Raw genomic sequence first — 8,930 nt, 5'->3', positions numbered from 1 at the left:
AGACTGCCACTTGTGTCCAGTCCCCATCTGCATCGGCTGTACCACAAACCCAGTCTCAGTGTGACACAGAAGAGGCCTAACTGGAAAGTATGTCCTCTCTCTAAGGGACACTGTACGATAACATACTCCGGACTGCAGGTCAGACAAGGCCTGTGTTTAGGAGACTTGTGGACAGATGAATGCCTGTGAGTCTGGACTTAGACTCTGTGGAGGGCTCAGGTCACCTGACTGTCCTGAAGCTTCCCACTGTGATTTATTTCCCTCCTACAGAGTCAGCCACCTGAGCAACTGCATTTCCTGGTTATCCCCTAATCCTCTTACACTGTGTAGAGTGTTCAATCTCAGGGAGGGCCTGGGAATCTGAGAGACACCACTGAGCCCTCTGGGCCTGGCTGACTCAACCTGAGGCTACTCTGTGTGTCTTCATTTTGCTCACCATCCAGAGACCTCAAAAGTCAGCAGTGAGCTTACTGAGAGGTCAGGAACCTCCATATTGGCCCAAGAGCAACTGTCCTCTTTTACAGGTTAATCCACAGAGCCTGTAATTCTGATTGGTGAGACAGTCTGGAAGAGTGAAAGATGTCACCTCCCAAAGACAAGTGCTGTGATAGTGGACACTGAGGAACTTCAGGGATCAAACCCTTCCCCATTCTTCTCCACCCTCTCTTGTTCTTCCTTTAGATGTTTCCTGCAGATCTAAAAGATCCAGGCAATCCATGACATGGGTTTGAACATTTTCTCAACATTTTATTCATTGCCTGATAACTAAGACTAGGTAAAATTTATTTATTTATTCATTCATTCATTCATTCATTCATTCATTCAATCATTCGTTATACATACGTACAGGGTAGCTGTATTTAGAAAGACCAGAGAGGGCATCAGATGTCATTAGAGACATTTGTGAGCCTCCATGTGTTTGCTGGGATTTGAACTCAGGACCTCTGGAAGAGCATTCAGTGCTCTTAGCCACTTATCAATCTTTCCATTTTCCAGGCTAACTTTTTTAGTTCCAATAATTTCTTCTTTATTCAGGTTACATCCTGATCCCAGTCACTATCCCTCTTCCCTTCCCAGTCCCACCTTACAAATCCTTTCTACCATAATGCTCTCACTTCTCTTTGGACAAGGGGAGAGTCCCTTGGGTATGACACCACCCTGGGACATCTAGTCCCAGGTGGCCCGAGCACATTCTGCCCCACAGATTTACAATCAGGCAGTCCGGGTATGGGGAACAGATCCAATGGCAGGCAACACAGACTGAGACAGTCTTGGATCTACTTGTCAGATGACCCACATGGAGACCAACGGCAGATAGCTAACCCGGCACTGGGGTTGGTTGCACAGGCTCTAGCATACTCCATGGTCTAAAGTATCTGACGGTAGGGGGCTTCTTGTAGTGTTTTAACCCAACCAGTTTGCTTGGCACTCTCCCCCACTCTTCCACAAGACTTCCCGAGCTCCATCTGAGGATTGGCTGTGGCTTTCAGCTGCTGAGTGAAGCCTCTGGAGACAGGTGTGCTACTTTTCTGTCTGCAAGTAAATCAGTAAGAATATCATAAATAGCGTCAGAGGTTGTGTCTGTCACATGAGACAGATCTCACTTTGTGTCAGTCATTGATTGGTTGGTCGCTCAATATCTGCTTTACCTTTATCCCTGCACACTTATTGGCCAGACAAATTTCGAGTTGAAGGTTTTGTGAATGTATTGATGTCTCCTTCCTCTTCTAGAGTCTTTCTTGTTACAGGAGGTGGCCATTTCATTTTCTTGCTCTGGTAAGCCTGCAAGGGAGGCTTTGTGTTGGGTACAGTAGTTAAAAGCAAGACCTGGGAAGAGGAACTGCAGAGTTGTGATCTAGGACTTCCTGCAGCAGCCAGCTCTGGGTCCTTGGAGCCTAGGCAGGCTTTGCAGTCATAGAGCTCCATCCACTGCCCAAGTCCCATCCTGACACCTTCTCCATCTCTATTACAGACCATTGTAATGCTGGCATAGTCGCTCTGTCCTGGGCACGATAGGCCATGCTACCCTGGAAGAACAGAGAGTTCAAGGACGGCCAAATTTCACTTAAGCAAACTGTTCTCAGACTGTGTGGTTGCTCTGTCTTAGCTCTCATAACACACTTTCCTCTACGTTGCCTTAGTCTTTATCATCCAAGCATCCCACCATGCATCAGCTCCATATCCTGACGACCCTACCTTAGGGTCCCTGATAATTCCAGATAATTTATGTTCTCCCAGGATGGACTGTGGGCACTTGTGTGGCTCACATTGATCCTAGAAGTCCTTGGGAGCCTCCATGCCATGGCATAGGATGTCTCTGACTCCGCACTGGCCTGAGGGATTCCATCTGGCACAGGATTCTCTCCCTATTGTTGAATTTTGGCACTTATATCTTTAGGAATGGCTCTCCATGTGGTCAACACACACTACCCTGGAAGACCAGAGAGTTCAAGGACGGCCAACTTTCACTTAAGCAAACTTTTTCACACACTGTGTGTGTCCCATCAGCTGAGAGTAGCCTCCACATTGCAATGATGTGCAAACTTCTGCCTTTCAGCCATGATGGACTTTAGGATATACCCTGAGGACCCTACACAAGCCACAGGAGGGTGATGTGTAAATTGGGCATGTTATTGGGTCAGGTCTTCAGTGCAGTGCCTAAAGCTGACAGCCTTTTGGGAGGGCATATGCGTCTCTATTAAATGAACTGGTTCCACTGTTGGCCTGGAGTCTGCTGTGTCTGCCGCTCATGCTCTCCTCCAAGTCTCTAACTGTCCCTAACTCTCCTTGACTGGCTGGTCAATCAGTCTTCATACCAGTCTAGAGCCATTCTATAAACACAGAGCCCAGACTGTCCTCTGCCGACGTTTAACAGGGCTGCCTTAGTGTCCTGGGTTCCCTATGGGGGTGCAAACTCAAGTTTCTTAGGTCCCTATGTGTCTGACAAAAAGCCTTTAGAGAAAGGTAGATGTGAAGAAATCAGGAAATAAACTCCTACAGTACTTCATGTCTACCACTGGATGGCTCTCAACTCTTCTGGTCCTGGTGTGCTACTCAGCAAACCCTCTCACTGGAAGGCTCTGTGCCTGAAGCAGAGAACCTCTGCTAAACACAATGTTACCAAGAAAATGGCTGTATCTTCAGGGCAGCCTGTAGAAGATTCTCCACGACCCTGAGGATCCAATTGGGAAAACTTAGGTAGGCAGGGTGTGGGAGCCACCAGGGCTGTATGGAGACCTTACCCAGAATTTAATCTCTAGCTGTGCATTCCGATTAACATGACCCACACTCCTATGAAGGTCTCTGGGTGGCTCCTGATATGAGTTGGGGGAGGGGAGAGGACAAGGAAGCTGGGTCAAGACAGAAGCACTGTCCTTACTCACTGCGTCTGGGCTTGTTCCTGCCCTAACTGTGAAGAGGGAACCAAACACCCCCTCCTCATGAGACTGTCCGTGATGAGGCCAGCTGAGGATCTGAACTGTCAGCAAGAAAGACAGGAGCTGTATGTGCCACAAATCAGAGCACAGTGTCCCGCATAAGCCCATCTTCAAATGATGCCATCTCCTCCCCAGAGTGGCTCCAGTCTGGGTTAGGAGTGGGTCATGTATTCCGAGCTCTCTGCTACTCCTGCAAACACAGCAATGGTGCCTTCTCATGCTCATCTATACTGAGCCTAGGGAGCAGCCAGAGGTCATACTCATGGGAATTCAGACTCAGTTCAATCTGCTATCCTGTAGCCAATGAGTCTGGACTCAACTTTAGTGGTCAAGGCCAGTGGTTTTTTTCCTGGACAAGTTTTTGAGAATGTTAGTGACACATTGTATGCCCTTGGCTGGCCTTCACTCTAATAGCCCTGAGTGACCATTCCAGCCTGCACTCAGGGATTCAGATCAGCATTGGCCAGATCAGGCTTTTTGCTACCTGGTCCTATAGCTCACCTCCACTGTAGTTCATGTGTCCTGGCTGCTGCAGCTGCTCCAGAAGCTACCAGATGTCTTCCCACAGAATCCTGTAGTCCCTGTGGGCTCATCCACAGACATCTCAAACTCTCCCTGCTGGGAGTTAGGCTGGATGCCTGCTGTGTGGGAGCTGCCTTGGCTTGTGGAGCTGAGTCAGAAGCAGTGGAGGAGATGTTGTCTGCTGCTCTTAATGTCCTCAGTGCCCAGGGCTTGCCTGTGGCGTGGTTGTGGTCCAGCTCCAGTTAATCACTGATATAAATTCAGCCCGTAGAAGCTGCGTACCCCATTAGGCACAGGGAGGACCATGACTGAGGGGGAACCATGCAATCCAGGACCCTGTGGGGATCAGGGAATATTCCAGGTCCCCTCTCACGCAGGATGCAAGGCAAGGAGCTCTGTGTGCATTGACACAGGGGCATGGGACCGTGACTCCCATGAAATGCTCCTTCATACCTATTACATCATCAGCTTTGAGAAGGTCTTCCTCAGTAAGAACATACCACACTGCTTCCCTCTGCCATCTGGCTCTCTTTTCCAGGGCTGCATGCCCTCAGGAACATTGACATGTCTTCTATGAAAATTAATATTCTGTTAAATCATTTTGATAAACAGTTCTCAGCATGATATCTGTGTCCAGAAGTAGTCATCAGCAATTCTCAAGGGGACAGGGAATCAAAATCTTCCCCCTGCTCTTCCTCCTCCTCTTTCTCCTCCTCTTCGTTCTCTTCCTTCTCCTCCTCTTCTTTCTCCTCCTCTCTTCCTCTTCCTCCTCCTCCTCCTCCTCCTACCCTCCTCGTTCTCCTCCTCCTGCTGCTGCTGTGCCTAATGCTGCTTCTGCTATTGTTGCTACTCCTGTTGCTGCTGTAGTATCTGCTGGTGTCTTTTCCATTGCCATGTGTCTGAAATCACCTACTGTTTATACTGAGGACATGAAAGAATTTCCAGATGACACTGTGAAATAGACAAGACAACTTATTCCAAGCAAAAAAGACAGTCAGGTAGAATTCTTAGCTTACCATTTGGGGCTTTGATTTGCCTTACTATATTATAACTTCTTTTTTCTACTTCTCAGTTGAGGTCTTTGAAAGAAACCATTTAGAACTACTGCCTATAAAATTCAATAGATCACTAGGTCTTAGGAACAAAAAAAACCAGTATGCAAAACAATATGCATGCATGCAGGATTCTGACCATCAACAATAACCCACAAACTAGGTTGTTGATACTTATTCAATGACAAACCTTGTTAATTAGTTTTGAGGCTTAATGGAATGGGATGTTACATTTGAAAACATAAGACTCTGTTCTGCAGCACTTGTGATTGATGACCACATGTGAAAGATCAGTAGCCCGTGGAGGAGTCCATGAGCCCATGAACCTCTAGTCCTCACCCTGTGGGAGTATTGGACTAAGGGGGAGCTGGAGTCCATCTGAAGAGATGGGCCAACTAGAAAACTCTGTAGAGTGTGGAACTCATCAATCCTATTGGGTCCCTGCTGGGAAGAGGAGAAATCAAGATGAGGGAGAAGGCTTGGTGTTGGGGAAACCTCATAAAGAACTTAGAGCAGATACAAGGTAAGAATTGTGGGGAAAATGGAAACCAGAGACAGAGGAAGGACCAGCATAGAGCAAACTGAAAAGGACAAAGCACAAAGGTACCTGGGCTATGCCTGCTGCTTGTTCTCTGGACTCTCCCTGTGGCTCATTTCTGCGGGGAGATTCTGTTCTGCCCCAGGCGAGGTTTCTTACTCCTTGGCAAGTAGCAACACAGTTTATCAGGGCATTTGCTATATTCCTGGTCCACCCCTTAAAACCTCTGTGCCGGACCCTGCTGGGGATGGGCTTATCCTCTAATGGGGCTCTGTGGGAGATGGGTTGTCTTCTTTGATTCCCTTATTGCTACTCTTCTCACTGAAGATGCTTGTTGTTTGAATGAATGGGACACTCACGGCACATTTGTGATAGTGGTCCTGTGTTGGTGTCATCGGTAGTGGCCTGAGACGACCAGCCACAGTGGATCTTTTGCCTCCTTTTGGATGAGCATTCTGGCCATAGTGAGATACTTGACCATGGGAGGATGACACCCGCAAGGTGCCAAGGACTGGCAGGCATCCACTCCTCTTTGGTTCTAATCTAAAACAGCAGCAGGATCAAGGCTAGGGAATCGGGCTGCAACGGGACTCACTTGCTGTGCCTGGGCTGTGCAGCCATCCCCCTGGAGAGCCTGCTTTTTAGAAAGAAATAAGTTGCCATTTCCTCATCATATTTTCTTTGTTTTAAAGAGTGTTTTACTACAGAGGCTTGGAATCCAATGCTTTTCATGGCATCCAAAATGGCCGGGTCTGGTGTGAGGGGAAGCAGTTCTTCATAGGGACCTATCAATCCGTTCCAGTGTTCTTTGAACCAAGGGTGTTTCATCGCCTTTCTTGCTGTTGGTCTAAAGTTGGGATTTACTTTCAGTAATTGACTAAGGAGGTCCTCCTGTTCTTTTGAAACCCCACAGGGAGCAGGATATACCCCTGCCACTACTTGTCTTTGCAGTTCTTGGATGATCACTGAATCAAATGGGAGCTTTCCCACTACCATACAGTACAAGACCACTCCTATAATCCACATATCATTCTTCGGCCCGTCATACCGATGGCCAAGGAGGAGTTCAGGGGAACCAAAAGAGTACGTGCCGCAGTGGTGGTTTGGCATTTTTCCAGGTTGAAATTGGTTGCTAAGCCCAAAGTCGATGACTTTGACCTTTTTGTTTTTATCAATCATTATATTGTCCAGTTTGAGGTCTCGGTGAACAATCCCCTTTCCATGGCAGTAGCTCACTGCTGACAATATCTGTTCTAATATTTGCCGGGCCTCATCCTCCTCTATGTGCCCTGACTCTCTGATGTACTGGTAGAGTTCTTGGCCTTCCACCAGCTCCATTATGAGGTATATTCTCGTTTCCTTTTCAATAACTTGTATGAGAGACACTATGTTGGGGTGGTTGATCTTTCTCATTATGTTTGCTTCCATCATGGCTGGCTGGAACCACTGCTTGTCCTTTCGCAGAACTTTGACAGCCACCGGGGTTCCTGTGAGCCGGTGGTGGGCCAGGAGGACTTTGGCGCTGCCCCCTTGCCCAATTGTCCCCAATACTTGGTATTGGGAATGGAAGTTGCCCTCCTCAGAGATACTGGGCTCGGGTGTAGGGGTTGGTAACTCCTCCTCAGTCTCTGTAGGCATTTTATCAGTACTAATGCTACCTAAAAATAACAAAAATGGAATCAAATAATGAAAAAGATGGAGCAATACAGGAGCTAAAATTACACTTGTGGTACCTAAATAAACAAACAAAAGAAAAAGAAAACAAACAAACAAAGACAAAGTAAAAACTAGACTAGAAAAATAGAGCAAAATTATGAAAAAGTTAAGGGGAAAATATGAGGAATCATAAGTAAAAGCCACCCAAATAACCAACCCCAAAAGAGAAAGCCAAGAGCACACACATACTAAATGCAATGATGAAAATAAAAATCGTCATACTACAATAGGATTGGGCGGCCAAAGATGGTCAATACTATGAATAGATGTTCATTGAAGAAAAAAAAAACAGATGAAAGAAACCAGAGGAGGAAGAATTAGTATAAGACAAAACAAACAAATATAAAAAGCCAACAGTTAAGGGAAAACTCCATTGAATTTCAGGACCTAGTGATCCACAGAAATCCACAACTCTCCAGAGCAAAATACTGAAAATTAAAATTAACCAACCACAAGGAATAAGGCAGTTAAATATCAGTGAATAGTAAACCTTAAACAAAGGCCGAAGAGTCAAAGTGTCACAAAGGGCAAATTTGTATCAAGTCTAAGCCAATGATTGCTTGTACTCAATAAATAGAGAAACAGGAATAATGTAAAAGGATAAAACCCAGGACATTGAAAATGGAGATAGAGTGAATCATCCGACTGCAGAACCGTAAATAATCAAAGCAGTAATATAGCATGTGAGAACATAAAAACCACCAAAAAATGAAACCAGCAATCCATAATAAGTAAGTAAGTAAGTAAGTAAATAAATAAATAAATAAATAAATAAATAAATAAATAAAACAAAAAACAAAACCACAATAAGGAAATAGCCAGTGGCTTTGCCAATATGTGACCTAATTCTTTCTCTTGAAGTCATCCAAAAATCAATCAATCAAGAAATAGGCAGCCACCCATCTACATAGGCCTTTAAACTGATATTATGGGGTTGGCATACCAAATGCCTGGGTGCGACTGGACAACCAGCCCAGATACTTGGGCAGCTGCAGGCCAGTGAGTGAGCCTGTCTTGAAAATGAGGTTGAGAACCTACCTCAGGAACAGCAGCCCGGGTGACTTTTGGCCTCTACACTCTCTTGCACTGAGGTGCAGGTAATATAGATACAAGGGGCAAAAGGGGATGGGCACGTGCACACACAGACACACAGGCACAAACACACACACACACACACACACACACACACACACACAGGCACACAAACAGGCACACACACAGAAATACACAGAAGTGAACTTATACTCACACAAACTCTTACAAACACCCAGATTCACACAAAACACGCATACTTACACACAAGCAAACCTGGAAAAACACACGTCAGACACATACACACATACACACAGGGATACACATACACACAAGAAGACATACACACATACAAACACATACACACATACAAACCTGTAAACTCACACACTCCTACATATACTAACAAACACACAGGCAAAAGAGTACACGCACTCACACACAGGCCAATCTGTCAACACACACTCTCTTACACACACTGATACATACACATATACACAGTACAGTAAAATTCGATACAACCACACACAGCTCACTAGATACAACCAAGTCGCAGAGGGCTCCACTCCACACCTCCTCTCAAAGCACTCAAAGAATTCCAGGCCTGGCAACAGCTTAATATGTGTTTGCTGG

The 8,930-nt window shown here is 45.9% G+C and overlaps 1 long non-coding RNA gene and 1 pseudogene across 1 annotated transcript; both read right to left on the bottom strand.

Moving 5' to 3' along the window:
- Positions 1-729: 729 nt before the first annotated feature.
- On the bottom strand, positions 730-4,910 carry LOC148007045 (uncharacterized). The gene is made up of 3 exons (XR_015646135.1): positions 3,939-4,910; positions 1,650-1,782; positions 730-1,533 (listed from the first exon to the last, which is right to left on the bottom strand). It is a non-coding gene; the product is annotated as an uncharacterized LOC148007045 (long non-coding RNA).
- A 1,230-nt stretch (positions 4,911-6,140) lies between these two features.
- LOC148007044 (sperm motility kinase Y pseudogene) lies at positions 6,141-7,187 on the bottom strand (annotated as a pseudogene).
- Between the last annotated feature and the right edge of the window lie 1,743 nt (positions 7,188-8,930).

Source organism: Rattus norvegicus, chromosome 1 (genome assembly GCF_021556685.1).
Source record: "Rattus norvegicus strain SHRSP/BbbUtx chromosome 1, alternate assembly SHRSP_T2T, whole genome shotgun sequence".
Classification (NCBI taxonomy): Eukaryota; Metazoa; Chordata; class Mammalia; order Rodentia; family Muridae; genus Rattus; species Rattus norvegicus.
Note: the sequence above shows the minus strand (reverse complement) of the source record. Positions and strands in the feature narration are given on the sequence as shown.